The sequence below is a fragment of the Petaurus breviceps genome, unplaced genomic scaffold (assembly GCF_028583685.1).
Source record: "Petaurus breviceps papuanus isolate PSGF00001 unplaced genomic scaffold, PetGlider_PUasm1.0 90644, whole genome shotgun sequence".
Taxonomy (NCBI): Eukaryota; Metazoa; Chordata; class Mammalia; order Diprotodontia; family Petauridae; genus Petaurus; species Petaurus breviceps.
In genome coordinates this window covers 3,392,183-3,413,478 of record NW_027187298.1, presented here as the reverse complement: position 1 = coordinate 3,413,478, position 21,296 = coordinate 3,392,183, and the positions used below count along the sequence as shown (strand labels likewise).

At 38.4% G+C, this 21,296-nt stretch overlaps 1 long non-coding RNA gene across 1 annotated transcript in view; it reads left to right on the top strand.

Moving 5' to 3' along the window:
- The window catches only part of LOC138143509 (uncharacterized), a 174,019-nt gene that overhangs the window by 70,866 nt on the left and 81,857 nt on the right, over window positions 1-21,296 (top strand). Inside the window, exon 2 of the long non-coding RNA XR_011163706.1 lies at window positions 5,875-5,940. This is a non-coding gene — a long non-coding RNA (uncharacterized lncRNA). The remainder of the gene's footprint in view (window positions 1-5,874; window positions 5,941-21,296) is intronic.

Here is a 21,296-nt window from a genome sequence, read left to right as displayed (position 1 = left end):
ATGACCAGTTTTGACAGATCAGGCTCCTCTCAGTAGTGTAAGGTTGTAAGACAACCCCAAAAGATTCATGATGGAAAGAGATGACCACATCCAGAGAAAGAATTAGAGTTTGAATTCAGATTGAAGCAAACTACTTGCTCTCTTTCTTTCTCTTGTTTTGTTTCCTCTTTCCCATTGTTCATTCCATTAGTTATAATCCTTCTTTACAACCTGACCAATGTTTAATGTGAAGGTATTTGTAGATCTCATATTTGATTGCATGCTACCATGGGGGAGGGGGAGAGAGGGGGAGAAAATTTGAAACTCGAAGGATTATAGAACTGAATGTTGTAAACTAAAAGTTAATTAATTAATTAATTTTAAAAACAATTTAAAAGAAAAAATCCTGATGTTTTTAGACAAACTTTAGGGTCTGGTGTTGGTCTTCTTCTCTGTATGCCACTGTGGAACACTTTCTCCCTTGCAGTATGTACCCATTTGCAATTAAGCCCATACATGACTTCAGAAGCAGTTGAAACTGATATAAATTTTATCTCATGAAAGCTCAATTTGGCACCAATTAAAACAAGAGGTATAAGCATAATTTTAAGGAACAGAGAACTTTAGAACTAAAATTCCTTCTCCTGGAAAGAGAGAAGATGGAAAGGAGTAAGTTCAGCAAACTCAAGCAGCAGCAGTGCCTTTCTTACCCCAGCCCCAAGAAGCATTCCCACACCCGACTCCTTATTTGTTCTAATAGTAGCCTCTGCTAATGTAGCTAGCACCCTCTCTGTCTCCTTACCAAACTTAAAACAGCTTCCAGTCCCCCTAATTCCAGGTTCTTGGGCTGATGCCTGCTAATTTCTGATCAGCATGCTATTTGTCTCTGTCCTCATTCAAACTCCCGGACAAGCTACTATCCAGCTTTTCAGCTCAACAATTTCCTCAAAAAGACATAATGCTTATTCTCCCTCTTACAGTCCCAAAAGTTCCCATATAACCCAAGGGGCTTCATCTCTGGTTACCATTTCTCCTTGTCTTTGAAGCATTTTGGATATATAGATCTTGTCAATTGTCACACTCAAAATAAATATCACACTAATGTACTACAAGGGGTTCATCTACATCATAATTCTAGTTATTTAAATGATTCTGAAAGTTCTTAATACTTTGAGAAAAGGAATAGTTTTCTATGTCTCTTGGTCTTGCCTAAGTTGCCTCTAGTTGGTGTGATTCTGGGGTCCTGATGATTTCACCAAACTTTCCTCCATGCTATACCTCATTGGCATATAAGGCATTCCATCCAGTATATCCCTACTTTTGCCCTGGACCAACCTCATGACTCTTCCTTACCTATGCCTTCAAAATTCCACTTAATTGACACTTTTTAAAGAAGTCTTTCCTGGTTTTCCTAGCTACTAGTGCTCTACAGTCTTCCCTTCCCTTCATTTGCCCCAAATTAATTTTATTTGTTTCATTTTCATATTTGTATCACCAGTGACTGGTACAATGCCTGAAATTTAATAGACACATAGATAGATAGATAGATAGATAGATAGATAGATAGATAGATAGATAGATAGATAGATAGATAGATAGACAAATCAAATACTTAGTTCATTAAATCACATTTGCTTGGAAGAAAGAAGGTCCTAATTCTGAATATTCCTGCTGTCTGTAATCATCCAGGCACTACCCCTTATTGAATTGAATCCCTCCTCTCCCCAACTGAGGTAGTTTTGATATATCCAGGAGACCCCAGAACCCTTTCACCTACACAAGAATATGTTAAGCCTTACAGCAGAAGTCTTTTGGGGATAGAGGTCATCTGGCTGAGGGAATGCAAGGAGGAGCCTACATTCTTGTGGCCCAAACTGGTGGTTAGCCTATGCTCAGCATCTCATTACTACTTACTATCAATATTAACTAAAAAAATAGGATCTAAACAGTGTATTTAAGGGTACCATTGTGTTATACTTCAGAGAATAAGCTTGTCATCCTTATAGATTTAATAGAAAATATCTCATTCAACAGTTGTAAAATAGTTTCCCTAATGTCTGTATTTACCAACACCATAGAGGATGCATTAGTTGCCTAAAGTAATCTAGTTACATATTGTCTTTGGCTTATTGATCAATTCTTCCACCTTCCATTCACCTCTCACCCCTTTTTTTTACTCAGAGATGGGAAGCCATTTCTTCATTGTCACATAGATAGTTAATGGTAAAGTTGAGCCTAGAATCCAGATCTTCTGAGTTCAAGTTTAGTGTTCTTTCTACCAAACTGTCTAACTAGAGGACTCTTCAAGATCCCATCATTCCCTCAGAGAGTCAGCATATTTTTTATATTGCTAGGAAACTAAGGGTGAGGTTGAAAGAAGGAGAGTAGGCTTACTTCTCTTACTCCCCTTCTTAGAGTTCTCATCATTGCATTGTCTAGAGCTCTGATCAAGGGGTTGGACTGTTTAAATAAGTTCCTTACCAATCACCCATGCCTTAGTGTTGTGCAACAGAACAGTAAGGAGAGCAGTAGAAGAGAGAATTAGGAGGGCAGTAGATGAGCGAATGAAAAGTTCTTTGAAGGTGGGCAGTGCTTCTTTCTTGTCTTTGTTCCCCACCCCAATATATCCATTATAGATCCTCATGCATAGCAAGGGTATAATCGATGTGTGTTGAATTGAATTGCTGATAACATGTCAAGGTCACTTTGTCTCACCTTAGCACCATAGCAAAGGTCTCTAGTACCAAATAATAGATTTACTCACCCTTTTGTCAAAAATTCTGCTTCCCTAATCAAGTAACTAGCTTTGGTGGCAGTAACATTAAAAAGGTGGGTTTACAGTTGTTGCCCATAGGGTAAAGTGCCTGAGCTGAATAAGAATTGCTCCTCTTACTGATTTTTTTTTCAGCCACAGATAAAGTTATATTTCAGAAAAGTGAATAAAAAAAATAAGTAATCTTGAGCTTCTACTGCTACTCCCATTCGGACCAGAACACTGATAGAGACCTCTCACTCTCCTTCCAGCTGCCATTACATATTTGTTGTACATATGCTGCCTACAATCAGCAGGAAATTTGGGGATTTACATTTTATAAAGCATTTGCCTCACAACAATCTTGTGAAGGAGGTAATATTATTATGCTCATTTTAAAGATATGTCAACTGAGGTTCACAGAAGTGTCGTGACTTGTCTTCCATTAGACAGATCGTGATGATGGCATCATTAGAAATCAGGCCTCCTAACTCAGAGGTCATTTTTCTTTCCACTAAACCATGTCCTAGATTGAGAATTCAATTTGATATTATAGCTCAACAGTGCAACCACTTCAAACTAGATGAAATGAGCTCAGTATCTGACCTGCCTTGACCCTCCAACCCTGTTCATTCTCATAAATCTTGTCCAAATCCCTCAACTCAACCCATTATCTGCTCTGACATTCAAAAAGACTGTCCTGGACTTGACTTCGTTTTTGCTTTGACTTTGGGCATCTTTCTGATCATGGAAGTGATGACTGAATCCCTACCATCCTGAAATTGGCCCTATCTAGTAGTCTTAGCTATGTTGCTGTAAACATTGTAGCATAACAGTGGATTAGCCAAATGGACCTAAAAAATATGGTTTGGTAAATTCATTTACATTGCCTTTCTAGTAAACAGCATGGGAAAACAAACAAAAGATTAGTCACCAAACATTCATTAAACATGCAGCTTAATTAATATTTATTAAATTTACTATCTATGAAGTTGATAAATTATGTTGATTAAACCCTGTGCCAGATATAGTGCCAGGTCTTGGGAATACAAAGGCCTAGAGACTATGAAACAATCTCTGTCTTCAATGAACTGATTTTCTATTAGTAGAGATAGTGTGTATACACATATACATATATACACACATATATATAGGTGTATATACATATACATATATGGGAATATACCATATATCATATATGTGTGTATATACAAATGCACAGAGGCAGCTAGGTAGTGTAGTGCAATGAATAGAGGGATGGGCCTGAACTCAAAGACCCATATCCCTGAGTTCAAATCTGACCTCAAACACTTTATTAGCAGGGTGACCCTGGGAAAGTCACTTACCCTGGTTTGCCTCAGTTTCCTCATCTGTAAAATGAGTGGAAGAAGAAAATGGCAAACTACTCCAGGATCTTTGCCAGAAAAACACCAAATGGGGTTACAAAGAGCCATACGCAACTCAACAACAACAACAATATGCACACACACATACATACATATAAATACACATACATACATGTAGTTTATATATATGCATGTATATAAGTGGAAAGAGAGAGAGAGGGAGGAAGGGAGGTGTGATTGGTAGAGGAGGGGAATCAGGAAAAGCTTTATTAGGAGGTAACATTGAAGTGTTTAAGTTGGTCTTCAAAGGAAACTAAGGATTTTGAGAAGCAGTGAGGGAGCGAATTCCAGGTACGGGAGGAAAATCTTGGCGGGGGGGGGGGATGGAGGCTATTATATCTGTGAAAAAATCAAGAAATTCAGATTCAGTAAGCTTTGACTTTTCTAGGGTAAAAGGAAGTTTATTTTTTGTGTAGCTTGGACCTATATTCTTAGAATATGTGCAGAATTCGATCATGTTGCCATCTAACAATGATGAAGGCCCTCCAAGGCTCACCCAAATCTATCTAGTTATCACTCTTCACCTCTCTCTTTTCATGGTATAAGATCCAGAGGACTGAAGCAAATAGAACTATCAGGGACACTTTGGGGTCTATTAGTGCCTAAACATATGTGGCTTGATCATTTTTTTTTCCTGTATAGATTATCCAACCCAGTTACAAGGAACCAGGAAAACATGGACAGTTAATTGATAAAATAGCAAAGATCAAACACATTTCAGAAAGCAAAACAAATCTTCCCTTCATCCAGAGATGTTCCTAATTTAGAGGCATATGAAAATGATTTGCTCGTGAGACATTAACTTTTGGGAGTAGTATAGAGATCTTTTTCTAAGAAGGCTTTATCTGTATTGTGGTTTATAATGTAGACATGTCAGAAGTACTCAAAAAGGGGGAGAAGACCATCTGGCCCTTTATTCAGGACTCATTATTTTAGTTTCTTCTTGCCCATCTGTATATTTGTCCTACCCTTTAATCCTTTCCTTCTCCAGAAATAAAAAAAAAAAAACTAAGGTGGCTATTGAACTCATTTATACTCTCGACTTCAACAGCCTTGCCTGGTAACCTATTCCATATGTTTATTAGCCTCCAAGAAAAAAAAAGCTGCCTACCTTCCCTCATTTCAACATTATGGCATTTCTTTTCTTTTCTTTCCTACTGCTTCCCAGTAAGAAAATTTACCTTCCCATCATTTGCTTCAGTGTTCTTAAAATTCTGAACCTTGAAATGCCCAGTAAGATTCAATGGATTCTGGATCTCTTATTTAGTTTAGAAAAAATCCTTTTCCCCACCCTAGGACAGTTTCTTGGATTAGGAAGTTACCATCAAGTACAAAGCTATAGGGGAAAATGTCCAAGATGACACTGAATAAATGAACTAAGAGTAGCAGGCTTATAGTCTCCAGCTTTTAGCTTGCAAAATGAAGATTTATTCTGATGGTCTAGGAGGGGAAGGGGGTTTGAGTAATAAGAGTAGTCGTTGGCAACATCTGTCTAAGTTCGAATATGGAGCCATTATGTATCCTAATGCTGTCAAAACAAGGTTTTGACATGCAGGGGAAATCCCACAGCCAGAGGATGTCTGATCAGAGCTAGAGCCATGTCATATTTATCTCTGTATCATGTGTGAATGAATGAATGAATGAACCCAAAGGGGAATGTTGAAAAGTGTTTAATAACATTAAAAATGTTGAAAAGCGATTAATAACGAATTTGCCTTGTTTTCTACTTCTGAACAGGGCATTCCTACAGAAGAGTAAATAAGTATAGCCATGGAGGTCAGGGTTCAGCAAACACAGATCAAGGTAGGATGCTTAATGATTCTTTTTTTTTTTTCTTTTTGGAGGGGGGAAGGTAGGGCAGTTGGGGTTAAGTTACTTGCTCAAGGTCACACAGATAGTTTTTTGAGTTGTGTCTGAGGTTTGATTAGAATTCATGTCCTCCTGACTCCAGGGCCAGTGCTCTATTCACCGCACCACCTGGTGCCCCTTAATGATTCTTAATAGTATGGCTGGTAGGTGGTACAATGAATAGAGCAAAGCCTATGGTCAGGAATACCTGAGTTCTAATGCAGCCCAACACTCAATAACTGTGTAACCTCTGTTTCCCTCAGTTTCCTCATCTATAAAATGGAGGTAATAATAGCACCTACTTCTTAGGGTAGTTGTGATGGTCAAATGAGATGAAATTTAGAAAAGTGCTTAGTACAATGTCTAGTACATGGCGCTATCTAAATGCTAGCTATTATCAGAAGGAGATTTGGTGTGGCACAGGGCGGGAGTGGTGAAGGGAGCAACCCCTTCTGCTTTTCTTCCTCCCCAATAATACATACCCATCTTAGTTTCTGAGAGTTGAAAAAGCAAGAGGAGAGTAGGCTAGAGTACCTCTGGGAAATTACAAGACTCTTTTCTTGATGCCAAACTTCCCATGAAAGCAAGGACCCATCTATTTAATTCTATTGGTTTTGCTATATGGTAACAAAATATGAGATGCAACTCTCTAAAAAAAATAATATCAAACAGAAGGTGATTTTCACAGTGGCTAAATGCAGGCTATTCCTAAAAAATAAGAGTAAAGGATGTTAATAAGAAATTGTATGATAGGAAGAGAAGATGGGCTTGTCAGAAGGCAAAAGCAAAGGATGACAGGTAGATATTCAGAATGCTCTTGTGGTACCTTTTCTATGTCAGGAGAATGACAGGAAGACCTACAAGCACATTAAGTGCTATGCTAGGTACTGAGGATACAAAGACAAAAGATTACATAGATCCTGTACTCAAGAAGCTTACATTGTATTAGGGAAAACAAGAAGTATACAGATAATTACATACAAGTAAATACAAAACAATTTGGAGGTGGTAGATAATTGTAGGAATCAGTACAGCACTCTTAAATAAGGGGGAGGGGGCCTCTGAACCAAGACTTGTAGAAAAGAAAGTGCCTTAGAAAGGGCAGAGATGTAGAAGCAAAGAATTCCAGGCATGAGGGATAGTCAGTACCAAGGCACTTAAGAAAGAGATGGAATGCCAAGGTCAGGGAACAGCAAATTGACCAGCTTGGTTGGCATGTAGAGTGCATAAAGGAAAATAATGTGTAATCATCCCAAAAATATAGGTAAATACAAGACAATTTGAGAAAAGAGAGAACCTAAGAAACTGGGAACATCAGAATAGACTTGTAGAAGGTGGCACCTAAGATGAACTTTGAAGTCAATTAAGGATTTTAAGAGATAGACAGAGGGAAGGAGTGCATTATTTTTGGCATAAGGGCAAAAATTTCACTAAGGCAAGGCCATCAGGGTTTTTATCTCAGGGTGGGAAATATATAAGGAATCAGCTGCCTCATCCAGACCCACATTCCACCCCCAGCTTCTTTCTTGCTCACACTGCTGCTGGCAATGGGCTCTGCTTGGGACGTACTTTCCCCCCACCAACCCCAAATTTGCTAGTTATGTCTCTGCATGAGGGAAAGCTTATGTAAAGACACAGGGATAGAAAATGGAATTCCAGGTTTAGGAAACAGCTGATAGTTTAGTTTGGCTGGAACATATAATACATTAAGGGGTTAAAGAGAGCTAATGCTAGATTGTGGAGAATTTAAAATGCCAGACTAATTAATGGGTTTGTATTTTATTCCATTTACAATAGGGAGTCATTGAAGAATTTATTGTGAGAGGATCGATAATCTGACTTGCACCTTAGGAAAGTGATTTTGACAGTTGTATGGAAGATTAATTAAAGAGGAGAGGGATAGGAAGCAACAAAGTGTTTTCTTCATAACAACCCCTTGTGGTAGCTAATACAGTAAAGTATCTCCATTTTACAGATGAGGACACTAGGATTATGGGAGGTTAAATGATTTGCATATAAGTAAATAACCACTTAGTGCTTCAAGCAGTATTTGAACTCAGGTTTCCTGACTCCAGGTCTACTATTCTTTCTACAATACTATCGTATCTATTGAAGGGAGAAAACAGTTTCAACTGGTAGATTTGAAGAAATATTCCAGGCGTTCTAGCAAGAATCCATGTGACCAGGAAAGAGCAGGTGGGGGTGGGGATTGTGGTATAGTTTGTAGTCCAGTTTGGCTTAAAATGTACATAAAAGGGAATAATGTGAAATAAATCTAAAAAGGTAGGTTGACATCAGATGTAAACAATATTAAGTATAAGACTAAGGATATTATGTTATATTCTGTAGGCAATAGGGAGCCACCAAAGGGTTATGAGCAGAGGAGTATGATGTGGTCACAGCTATTCATTAAGAAGATTATTTTTAATAATCATGGAAATGACCCCAGTATTAATTCAATTGACATGGAAGTGAATTCCAATTCAATTAGTTTTTATCTTCCATCAATGGCTTTACAAAGAGTTTATTTTAATGAGCTTAATCTTTAGGAAAACAAACTATTTTTATTTCCCAGAATACATCTTTCTTATTAAAAGTGAATTGGATCACAAGCTCAAGCTTTCTCTGAAAAGTCCTTCTGTGACTAGTTCAGAAGTAAGTACTCCTCAAGTTGAATAAATGGAAAGCAATTCAGTACATGCTTTAGGCAGTTTTTAGACCTAATCATTGAAATCATTTTGTTATAGTCACAGGAGGATTGAACCAGTCATTTCTGGTGGTAGTCTCACTCTTACATAAGCAATCAAACTATCAATCAGTAAGCATTTATTAAACACCTTTCACTTGTCATGAGCTGCTCTGCTTTGTTTTGATTCTATCATCACCATCACTATCATCATCTTCATCATCATCATCAATCATCTCCCCCTCCATATCTCTGCTTCCCCTCAAAGGATAGGTTCATCACCAGGAAACATCATGATGCAGATTGCTTCTGATTTGGTGCTCATATCTCATTAGTACCCCAAGTTACTTCTGCCCCTCAGACTAGAGAGCTGGAGGTCAGAGCAAATAACTCCTCCGATAGCCTCCCTGCATACAGAGCTCTAATTCCTAGCCATCCCTTCATTTGCCACCAGCAGCTCTGCTTGGTGTTTATTCCAACATCAACATCTTGGCCCTAGTCCAGGTATAGTCTGGTATCCTCTCTTTTTTCAGCTTCTTTTTGTCTAGTGTTTTTCCCCATTGCAATCAATGCAAAAACTCCCTGGGGTGGCTAGGTGGTGCAGTGAGTGAAGCGCCGGCCCTGGAGTCAGGAGAACCCGAGTTCGGTTCTGGCCTCAGACACTTAACACCCACACAAAAAAAACTAGCCCTGTAACCTTGGGCAAGTTACTTAACCCCAATTGCCCTCCAAAAGGCAAAAGAAATACAATGTAAACTCCTTGAGGACAGGGACTATCTTTGTTCTTATTTGTATCCCCAGGACCTACACATTGCCCTATACATAGTAGGTGCTTTAAAAATGTTTAGCACATGGTCATATAAACACCTACTGTATTCCAGGAACTGCTCTAAGTGCTAGGGACATAAAGACAAAAGCAAAATAACTCTTGCCCTCAAGGAGTTTACCTTCTAACTGGGAAGACAAGTGCATATGCAGCACCCCCTCTAGGATCACTCCCTCCCAGGTGGACTGGCATTTTAAGTTCACACTACTTGCCCTCTTTGGGTTCTAGGACTAACCCTAATGGGTTGTGACTTGCTAAATACTGTTACTCAGCCCTTTAGACACTTGAATATATTCATCACACTCCCTTCTCCCTATTCCCACTCTTCTCCAGGCTAAACATCCCCTGTTTGACCAGTTCTCATATGGCATGAACTCATATACTATCCTGGTTGCAGTCCTCTGGAAAAACTCTCTACTTTATCAACATCCCTGCTCCCTTCATAAAAAGAATTCCATTTTTCCCCTTCCTCATTGGAATGATTTCACTTTTTGATTTCAGAAGGTCATTCTTAATCATCTCCCATTCCTCCTACCCATTATCTCCTAAAACATTTAATCTATGGAATATCCTGTTTCCCCTATAAACCTTATAAAAATCTGCTTTTACCAAGTCTAGGGTGCATTTCAGACAATTCTCTGTTTTCCTCTCCTTTATCACAAACTTTAGGATACAATAGTCACTTTGCCTCAAGACTCCCATCATTTCCAAATTACTAGCAAGTTCCTTCCTATTTAGGAGAATCAGATTCAGAATAGAATTTCCATTTGTTGGCTCCTTTACATTTCAAAGGATGAAACTATCACAAATATTAATTAATGGGCAGCTAAGTGGCTTTGTGGATAGAGTCCCAGGCCTGGAATCAGAAAGACCTGAATTCAAATCCAGCCTCAGACACTAGCTATGTGGTCCTGGGCAAGTCACTTGACCTAGTATGCCTCAATTTCCTCATCTGTAACATGAGCTGGGAAAGGAAATGGCAAACTTCTCCAGTATCTTTCCCAAGAAATCCCCAAATGAGGTCATGAAGAGTTGGACACAATCAAACAGCGACAACAATATTAGTTAAATAATTTATTAGTTGCTCCATTTGTAGCAGAGAAGGAGCTAAAGCAAATGGCTTGTTGTCATCCCACTATTATTGTATCATGTCTGTATGCCAAACTTGCAACCTGTTTTCCAAATTCCATCCATTACTTCTTTCTGTCCAGAAGGTTTGTAGTATAGTACGGTGACAAAATTGTTTCTATTTTCTCTACTTTGACATTTATCCAAATACTTTCTGTCATACTTCTCCTACTTTGGTTCTTGGATTAGTTATAAGAATATACCTTCTTAATATGAAATGGTATCCAAAGCTCCCTTTTAACTATCTTATTTCACTTTTTAGATTAGCAGCAGGCAAAAATGTGAGAATGATATATAAGGACGAGGTCTGTATTTCCAGTCCCCCTGTTACACACACACACACACACACACACACACACACACACACACTCACTCACAAACACTCACATACTTGCATATGTGTATACATACCAGACACAATATAATTTTTGAGGTGAAGGTACTAGAGACTGTGGGGACCAGAATAGGCCTGCTGGAGAAGATGGAAAAATAAAAAGAACATTAGATTTAGAGTTAGAGGACCTCAATTAAAATTTCCCAGATCAATTCTTAAAATTTCCGATCCTCATCTCCTTTATCTGGACTGCTCTTTTGTGTTTATTTTTACTATCCCTTATATTGTAGTTGTACATGCTTTTCCCTCATTCGATTATTAAATCTCTTTGAGGACAAGATTTATATCTCCTTTCTCTGTATGTCCCTCTTTGTCTCTCTGTCTCTATCTGTCTTTCTCTCTGTCTCTTTCTTCCCTTCCCCCTCTCTCCTTTCCTCCCTCTTTCTCTTTCCATCCCCCTCTTTTTCTGTCCTCCATCCCTCCCTCCCTCTCTCTCCCCCTCCCTCCCTTCAACTAACATCTGTTCCTTAGTTTAGTTTTCAACATCAGTAAAATAGATATAATTGTTATAGTCCCTATCTTGTCAAAATCTAGTGAGATTATGTATGTAAACTATTGGGATGATGGTGATTTCAGTACTTTCCTATCTTCCTGAAGGCCCTGACCCTTCCTCAAAGTTTTGTGAATATGTGTTTTTGGCAGCTTTCACTTGATCTATCCTATCCTCTGGTTTGTACTTTTTTTTTCTTGGAAACAGATTTTCTTTGTGGCTAAAGAGCTATCACCTGCCCTCTCTGGTGACTCTTTTGGTTCTGCATGGCAGCCAGAGAACATGGATGAGTGTATAGCCTTGAGCTTGCTTGCTATTTAAGTAGGTACAGAAAAGGCATTCAACAATAAGCATTCAGCCATTTTATTAAGCACATACTTTGTGATGGGAATTGTACTAGGCAATGAGGATGCAAAAAACAAAGAAAAAATGTCTCTGTCTTCAAGGAGTTTATGTCCCATTAGAGGAACAACATATGTGGGAGGGTGGGGGTGGGGGTGGGGAGGGATAGTAAATACAAAATAGGTTAAAATCAGTTCAAAATAATTGCTATGGAAGTAGCTTGAGAGCTCTATCAACAGAAAAAGTCAGGCTAAGGTCCTTTGTAGGAGCTGGCAACCCAGCTGAATCTAGAAGGTCACTTGGGATTTAAAGAGACAGAAGTGTGGAGGAATATTTTATGGTTACTGTTGTTATTGTTATTATAATTATCATTTGCTGGTATTGCTACTGTCTTAACAGTATTGTTGTTGTTTAGTCGTACAGTCCGACTCTTTGTGACCCTGTGGCCCATACTGTCCATGGGATTTTCTTGGCAAAGATACTGGAGAGGTTTGCCATTTCCTTCTGCAGTGGATTAAGGCAAGTTAAGTGTTAAGTGACTTACCCAGGGTCATACAGCTAGTGTCTGAGGCCAGATTTTAATTCAGGTCTTCCTGACTCTAGGCCCACCTCAATAATATAGAGGCAATAACAGTATATACAATAATAAAACAATAGTATAGCTACCTCTTATTGTGAAAAACTTATATTTGTAATTCTCACAATTGGAAGCCTGTAACCAAGTGCCTTGTACATAGTGGGTGCTTAATGTTTATTGAGTCAATTGCATTGTCACAAGAGGTTCTCTTGATAGTACAATATTATTAACATTAAGAACACTAAAAAGAACCTTGAAATTAGAAATTTAGACCTTGGGAAACAGATAAGAAACATTTCTCTTCTCTCAGTAGAGGTGGAGACTACTGATATGGAATGTTGTATACACTGGCACCTGGAGTTGACTTTGCTTAAGTGTGGGTCTTTGTTAGAAATAAAAGGATTTAATGCTACAGTGGAGGGGATTATTGTTAAGGGGAAATAATCATGATGCATAAACTAAAAAGGACAGCTTTTTTAGCCCCCCCCCCCAAAAGAGTTTTTCATAATGAGCATAATGAAGATGGCAATGATATGTACTTTGATTTAGGATCTTTTAATGCCCCCAATTCTCTGAGCTCATTAACCAAAGATAAATTAATGTAATATCAGAGAATTCTTCTCCCCTACCCCTACTTTGAAATGTGTTCATCTCCAAACATAGCCTCATAGGATAATCATCAGTATTACTGTGGTTCTCACCACAGGTTTCACTGAAGAAGGACCCAGGGAGATCTCATATTCCCAAAATGTCATTATTCTTGCAAAACATCACCGGGTGTATTTGCTAGTATGCTGTGGAGTGTCATAAATAATTACAGCGAAATTTCACTTGTCCGAAGGCAGCACAGAAACTGTGCCTTCTAAAGAAATCTCCACGTGGTTGAAGCCTCATCTAGTCAGTTTAGCAAGCCACACAATTAACCAGCTTATTTTAATTCTTCCAGTTGCTAATATAATTAATAAGATTATTCTTTGGTTATAAAAGGAGAGAGAGAGACAAAGACAGAAATAGAGACAGAGAGAAATAGACAAAGACAGAGACACAGAAAAAGAGAGATAGAGATGGGGGAAGGAGAGAGGGTGGAGGTGTGTGTGGAGACAGAGAGAGAGAGAGAGAGAGAGAGAGAGAGAGAGAGAGAGAGAGAGAGAATGGCCTCAAAACTTATGTTGAACACCATGTTTCATTTACAAAAGAGTGACACTTTCCAAACATGTAATGGCATATATTTATGTGTGTGTTTGGGGGGGTAGAGAGTGGGGATAACCATTAATTGTATGGTGCTCCAGAGGAACCCTCTAGAGATGTAAGCAGAACCTTTGCAGTATCCATTAGGATTTAAGACTTATTGGGTGTAAAGATTAAGTTGGGCTGGTACCTTCCTCTGGAGCATTCAGAGTATTTCCAGCTGGTGATATTAAATAGGCTCCATTTCATGGAACACTCACCAGTTGTGTCCTTCCTCCTCCCCCTCCCCCTTCCTTCACCATTTCATTTTCCTGCTGGAAGGATGTGGGTGGTGATTTATCAAGCATGTCCAATCAGCCCTGTTTGTACTCATCAGCCTGCTTTGTGCACAGTGAGGTCAGTGGTGTATTTGTAGGTAACCATCCAAAGAAAACACCTCACAGCAGGCAAAAATGCTAACTAAGCAAAACAAGCTTAGGAATGTAATCATCTGCTTAGCAAAGTCCACTAAAGGAATTGCCATTACAATCAGACTGCAATTGGAAGCTTTGCATTTCAGGGGGTGAGCTCAGTGGGAGAAGCAGCCTGGCAACATTCTCAGGTATCTGAAGGGGCTCTGGCAGTGTGCTCTTGAAGTAGCTGCTTCTTAAAACTCCGAAGGAAAAGGCAGGCAACAGCCCAAACTTACTCCAATTACTACTGCTGCAGGGTAAGATGCAAGCTTGATCTTTGCCTTAGGTGGAAAAAACCTCTTAGAATTACACACACCTATATCTGCCTAATCCCAGACTATTTGTGCGCCCTCCAGTTAAGATTTATTTTAAGTATTTACTACCACAATCATTCAATTAAATTCAGTACAATTCAACTTTATTCATGATCCTATTTGATTGAAGAAACTGAGACTTTTAGACTGGATAAGAGAAGACTGGGGATCAAGTTAGCTTTTTTCAGACTTTTCTTGAAAGTCTATTGTGTGGGAAAGGGTTAAGACTTTTTCTGCTTGGCTTCAGGGGTTGAATCTAGGAGCAGGAGATAGATGAGTTACAAACTGGTAAATGTAGGATTTGATGTAAAGAAAAGCTCCCTAACAATTAAAGCTATCTAAAAATAAAATGGGCTACTCTGGGAGGCATTGGATTATGCCTCACCAGAGGTCATCTTTCAAAGACTGATGACCATTTGTCAGGTGTATTGTACAGGTAGGAATTATTTAGGTATGCATTAGACTAGTTGACTTTTGAGGTCCCTTCTGACTCATGTTCCCATTACATTCAGTTTTGTAATAATACATTAAATACCTACTAGATACAAAGCCCAGTTGGGGATAGGGAGACAAAGATGTTCCTACTATCAGTGAATTTATGTCTATTAGGAAGGTACACAACATGCACAAATAAGAATGATATGAGATAGATAAGAGTGTGAAAGAGGTAATAGGAAATCTAGGCAAAGTACTAAGAGACATTTAAGAGGGGATTCCCTTTGCTCCAGCAATGGCACAGCTAGGTCTATATCCCACATGCATCAAAAAAAGGGAAAAGGATCCACATGTACAAAAAAAAATATTTATAGCAGTTCTTTTTGTGGTGGCAAAGAATTGGAAATTGAGGGGATGCCCATCAATTGGGGAATGGCCAAATGGTTGTGGTATATGAATGTAATGGAATACAATTGTGCCGTAAGAAATGATGAGCAGGTGAACTTCAGAAAAACCTGGAAAGACTTATATGAATGGATCCCAAGTAAAATTAACAGAACCAGGAGAACATTGTAGACAGTAACAGTAACATTGTATGATGACCAACTTTGACAGACTTAACTCTTCTCAGCAATAAATGATCTAAGGCAATTCCAAAAGACTCATGATGGAAAAATGCTATCCACATCCAGAGAAAGAATTATGGAATCTCAATGCAGACCAAAGTATGCTATTTTCTCTTTTTATTTCTTATGGTTTCCCCCCCCCCCTTTTTTTAAAAATCTTTTCACAACATGACTAATGTGAAAATATGTATAACATGTTTGTACATGAATAGTCTATATCACATTGCATGCCATCTTGGGGAAGGGGCAGGGAAGGAGGGAGAAAATTTTGGAACTCAAAACCTTATAAAAGGGAATGTTGAAAATTAAATATTTTTTAAAAGAAAAAAAGAAATTAAGAAGACAGGAATCACTTTCATTTAGAGGTGGGGCAAATCAGGAAGTGCTTAAGAAGAATCAAGGACAGCTAGGTGGCGCAGTGAATAGAGTACCATGAATATGGCACTGGCCCTGGAGTCAGGAGGACCTGAGTTCAAATCTCAGCCTCAGACACTTAACACTTACTAACCATGTGACCTTGGGCAAGTCACTTAATAACCACAATTGCCCTGCCCTCCCCCCTCCAAAAAGCAAAAAAAAAAAAAAAAAAGGCATCAATAAGAATTTGTGCAATGTAGAAAGGCAACACCTTTGGTGTAGACACAATAGTACTGACCCTGCATTCACAGGACATGGTCTCAAATCCCACTTTTGATACTTATTAGCAATATGACCTTGGGTAAAACGCTTTATCTTTCTGAGCTTTAGTTTCCATATCTATTAAATGAAGTAGGTGAGGCTAGGTTATATCTAAGGTCCCATGTGGATCTAAGTTTTATCATCTTATGTGTTGATCCTTGAAGGAAGGGAGGGACTTTAATAGGTATGATGGGGAGTGGATAATAAAATAATTGCATATATAGATAATCCTTATAAAGAGAATAATTCAGTATTTTAAAGATGAGTGGCCAACCTAAAATTATACAGTTTGATAGCTATAATATCTACAAATGGTTAGATGCTCATTGAAGACTTTCCTTCTACCTCAGTTTGACAAAGGAGTGAATGTGACTTGGAGGTCAATGACATTGATGATGATGATGATAATGGCTGAAATTTATATATTACTTTAAGATTTGAAAAGCACTTTACATATATTATCTCATTTTTCTCAGCAACAAAGATCTGAATAATAAAAATAGATGGAGTAGCTTTCATAGGAGGGGAGGTTGTTGAGTGGCAATGGCAGAGGAAAGATCTAGAAATGTCATTAGGAATTAAAGAACATGTCAATTCCTTCCCCTGGCTCACTAAGATTGGGGACGTGAAAGAAGGAGCTACCAGTAAGTGATATGCTGAGGTCCAGAAGAAGCCAGGTTTTAGTGATTACAAGGAGGTAGAAGAGTATGGAGAGAAAAGGTTTTCTAGGGGGAAAAAAAGGTTTGTTATGAATGGAGTGTGTATTCTATAGAGCTCAATGAAAAGGAAGAACATGGGAGGAAAGAGAATGGGGAATGCACTGGATAAGAATAAAAAACACAGAAAGATGTATGAGGGAAAGGGAGATTTTCTCTGGATGAGGTGAATTCTGAATCAATGGAATGCAGGAAGAAATATCTACAAATATATTTCCATGGTACCAGTTGATTTGGGTTGCTATGTTCTAGAGTCCTGTAATGATTGAGGTCAGTGTTGGTCCAACACTCATTCTCTAAACACTCTCCTAACAGAGATATGGATTAAGTTTGTGTATGGCCGAGGGAGTTGACACAGGGAGTTTATGTCTGATGCTAGGCTCACTCAAAGCTGAGATGAATAGATGGCAGGAACTAAGTAGTTACATCTCATGTTTGTAATTAATAAGGCATACCCAAATAATTTATCTATCATACATGGGGCATGCACTCAGTTCTGTGTAAATCTTGTTGTCTGAAGCCTTCATTCTTTTGAAGTTCAACCTACTGTCCCAGGGTATAAATATACCTTCTCACATCTACTATAGCTGTGTGACCATGATCAGATCACTTCACATCTCTGATTCTCAGTTTTCTTATGATAATGATGCCTATAGTAGCTATTTATTATCATCACTATTATTATAAGTAGTAGTAGTAGTAGCAGCAGCAGCAGCAGCAGCAGTAGTAGTAGTAGTAGTAGTAGTAGTACTAGCAGCTAGCTTTTCTGAGGTAGTAGGAGTCAAGTTCTTTTCCCAAAGTCACATAGCTAGTAAGTGACTGAGGCCAGGTTTGAACTCAGGTCCTCCTTACTCTAGGGCCACTGTTCTATCCATTGTAACATCTAACTACCCAACAGCTAGAATTTATATAAAGCTTTAAGATTTGCAAATACTTTGCATAAAGTATTTCATTTGAGGCAGCTAGGTGACATAGTACTTAGAATGTTGGAGTCAGAGTCAGGAAGACCTGAGTTCAAATTCTACTCAGATACTTAAAAACCGTATAACCCTGGGAAAGGGTTAACCTTTCTCAGCCTCAATTTCTGCATCCATAAAATAGGGATAATAATATTATCTCCCTTCCAAGATTGTTGTGAGGATCAAGTGAAATAACATGGGATCTATTTCACAGGGTTGACATTTTGTTAATGTGGAAATGCTATATAAATATCAGCTTTATTGTTAGTGGCCACTTCTATGAAACTTCTCTATAAAACACACGGGCTGGACTATAGTAAGGTTCAACTAGATGAAGAAATTATAATCTTCTCATAGAATATAAGCTCCTTGAAGTCAGGGACCATTTCACTTTTGGATTTGTCTCCTGTGTGGCTAGGTGTTCCAGCGGATAGAGTGATGAACCTGGAGTCAGGAAGACCAGAGCTCAAACTGAGTCTCAGACACATAACTAGTTGTGTGACCTAGACAAGGTGCTTCAACTCTGTCTCAGTTTCCTAATCTGTGAAAGGCTGGTAATAATAATACCTCCCTCCCAGGTCAGGATCAAATGAGGTAATACTTGTAAATTACTTAGCATAGTGCCTGGTACATAGTAGACACTATATAAATGTTAACTAGTACTATTATTATTATTAATACTATGCCAAAGATCATACCTGACACATAATAAACTCTTAATATTGAAAGGACCTTTCTATACTGCATATATGAATATGAATTCATATAAAATTCACAAGAAACATTTGTCTAATTTTATAACACCTTGTAAGGTATGTAGGTCAACTATTAATATCATTCCATTCAGAAAAGTAAAGGGACTTTCCCAAAGTCACACAGATAAAATGAGTAAGAATTGAAACTTTAACTATATCTTCGAACTCTAAGACCAATACTTTCACAAAACCATACCACACAGTTCTTTTCCCCAGGTCTCAATTTTCTATTCTATATAATTAGAAATTGCACTAAGTGTGATCTAAATACTGTCTTTCTAAGGTGTAAAAATATGAATATGACTTGTTCACTGCCTTTAAATTACCTTCGGTGGAAAATGTAGATGATTTAAAAATAAAAGATATCAATAATTTTTACTTTTTAAAGAGAGATAAACTAGCTAAAATGTTAGTCCTGAACCCAATAAAATGAAACATAATAGGGTTAAATGCAAAGGCTTGTATTTGGGCTCAGAATTTGAAGATCAAAAGTACAAAATTAGTGGGGTGTGGCCAGATAATGCATTTGGGAAAAAAAGATATAAGGTTTTAGCACACTGCACACTCATTGTGAGCTGTAATGTGATCTGGCAGCTAATAAACCTAATGTGATTTTAAGAGAGGCAAAGTTTTCAGGTGTAAGACAGATATCTATGTTGGGCTGTCCAATATATAAAAGAGACAGCTTGAGAGTGGCATGGCAGATACAATCTAGGATCTGGCACATCTTGGTAATGAGTGGGCGGAGGGCATCACCAACCTAGAAGGGAGAGGGGCATGCAGGATCCAGGACTTACCCAGGCTGGACAATCTCTCCTTCAGTCTCCAATATCTAAGAGGGAGCATTGGGCCAGAATTATATGTACCATGCCACAAATATCTCTAGTTAAAGGGTACATCCAGTACATTGGGTGTTCCAAATAAAAAATCACTTACCTTGATCATTTATTTCAAGGGAAAAGGTAGCCCTTAGCTTACATTCATTCACTTAATCCCTTCCTATGAACACTAGTTTCACAAAATAGCATTATTAAAAGCCATTAAAAGCCTCTTTATCTGAGAAAGCAGCAGATTAGATATAAGATTGAATATACAAGAGTAAATGAGCTCTTCAGTGGGGTGTGAGATAAGATCTTAGCTCAAATCAGGAGAGAAAACTAGCTCCTTGAAGGGAAGTCTACTCTCTACAATCCCAGTGGCTTCAGGTGCTAGAAACAAGGGAGTGGAACAGGCTTCTCCTACATGCCCCGGGCTCTTTAATTCAACAGTCTCAGCCTAATAATCTCTTTCTTGATGCACCTCCCAAGGTCCTCTCTTGGAGTGTGACTCATGAATATGCTTTGTAGTAGTTAGTATTTAGTGTTCTCTCAGTCATGCAGGAATCATGTCCCCTTACACTTATACAGTGCATTACCTACAGGGCATTACTCCAATCAGTGGACAGAGATATTACAGGAGTAAGAATGTAATAGTCCTGACATGGTCTGCTCTGGTCATACCCATCTGACATACTGTGTTTAGGTCCGGACAAAATATTTTTCTAAGCGCAGTGATAAACTGGAAAGCATCCTGAGGAGGAAAACAGGACAATAGAGGGTCTCTCATTTATGTCATAGGGTAATCTGTTAGGTATCTTTAGCCTAGAAAACAGAAGACATGATAACTATCTTCGAATATTTGAAGGACTTTCTTGTGGAACCAAGATCAGACTTGTTTTGCTTAGTTTGAGAGGCCAAAACTAGGGGCAATAAGGGGAAATTGAAGGAAAAAAAAGGAAGATTTTGGTGTGTGTGTGTGTGGGGGGGGTGTTCCCCTCACAAAGGAGAATCTTCACCATAATTAAAGCTATACAAAAATGAAATGGGTTATTGAAGGATATAGTGGTTTTTATTAGAGGTCCTCAAGCAAAGACTAGATGACCACTCGGATAAAATTCAGTGTTTTTTGTTCTTTCTTCCCACTTAACTTATGGGTTCCCACTTATGGGTTGGACTGGATGAGCCCTATGATCTCTTTCATCTCTGAGAATCTGAAAAGTCAAGTCAAGAATCATTTCTTAAAGTGCTTATCATGTGGCAGTGTACTTAGTGCTAAGGATATATAATCACTGCCCTCAAGGAGCTCACCTTCTGGTGGGGGAGACACCATACAAATAACTATGTGTGTGTAAGATGTATAAGTGGTATAAATGGAAGTTAATGTCAGAGGGTAGGGACCAGTGGGAGCTAGGAGTGTAAGGGGTGAGACCTTCCTGCAGAACGTGGGCATTTGAGCTCAGTCTTGAAGGAAGTCAGAGAAGCTCATGGGAGGTGAAGTCCAAGAGCATTTAAAGCAGATACACAAGAAAGACACAAACTATTTATTGTGTGTGAGAAACAGCAAGACCAGTGTAGCTGGATCTTGAAGTGAATGGAGTAAAGTATAACAAAGCTGAAAAAGGAAGAAGGCCTCGGGTCTTCCCATCAGGCTATTCTGTTAATTCCTTTTATATAAAGTGACTTCTATCAGCCTCTCCACTGAATATTTTTCTATATATGAAAGAATCCAATCTCTGAGTGATTTACAATACTTTAATGTAGTGAGCACCTAGACAGTGAAAAGTTCAAATGAAATAAGTTTAGCTTCCTAAATTTCTAGAGTTCTTGTTATCATAGACTAAGCAAGGAACATTTTTGTCACATGGAAAGTAGAAAACTAAACATTCCACTACATTTTCCAGACATTGCCTTTGCTTTGCTGAACATA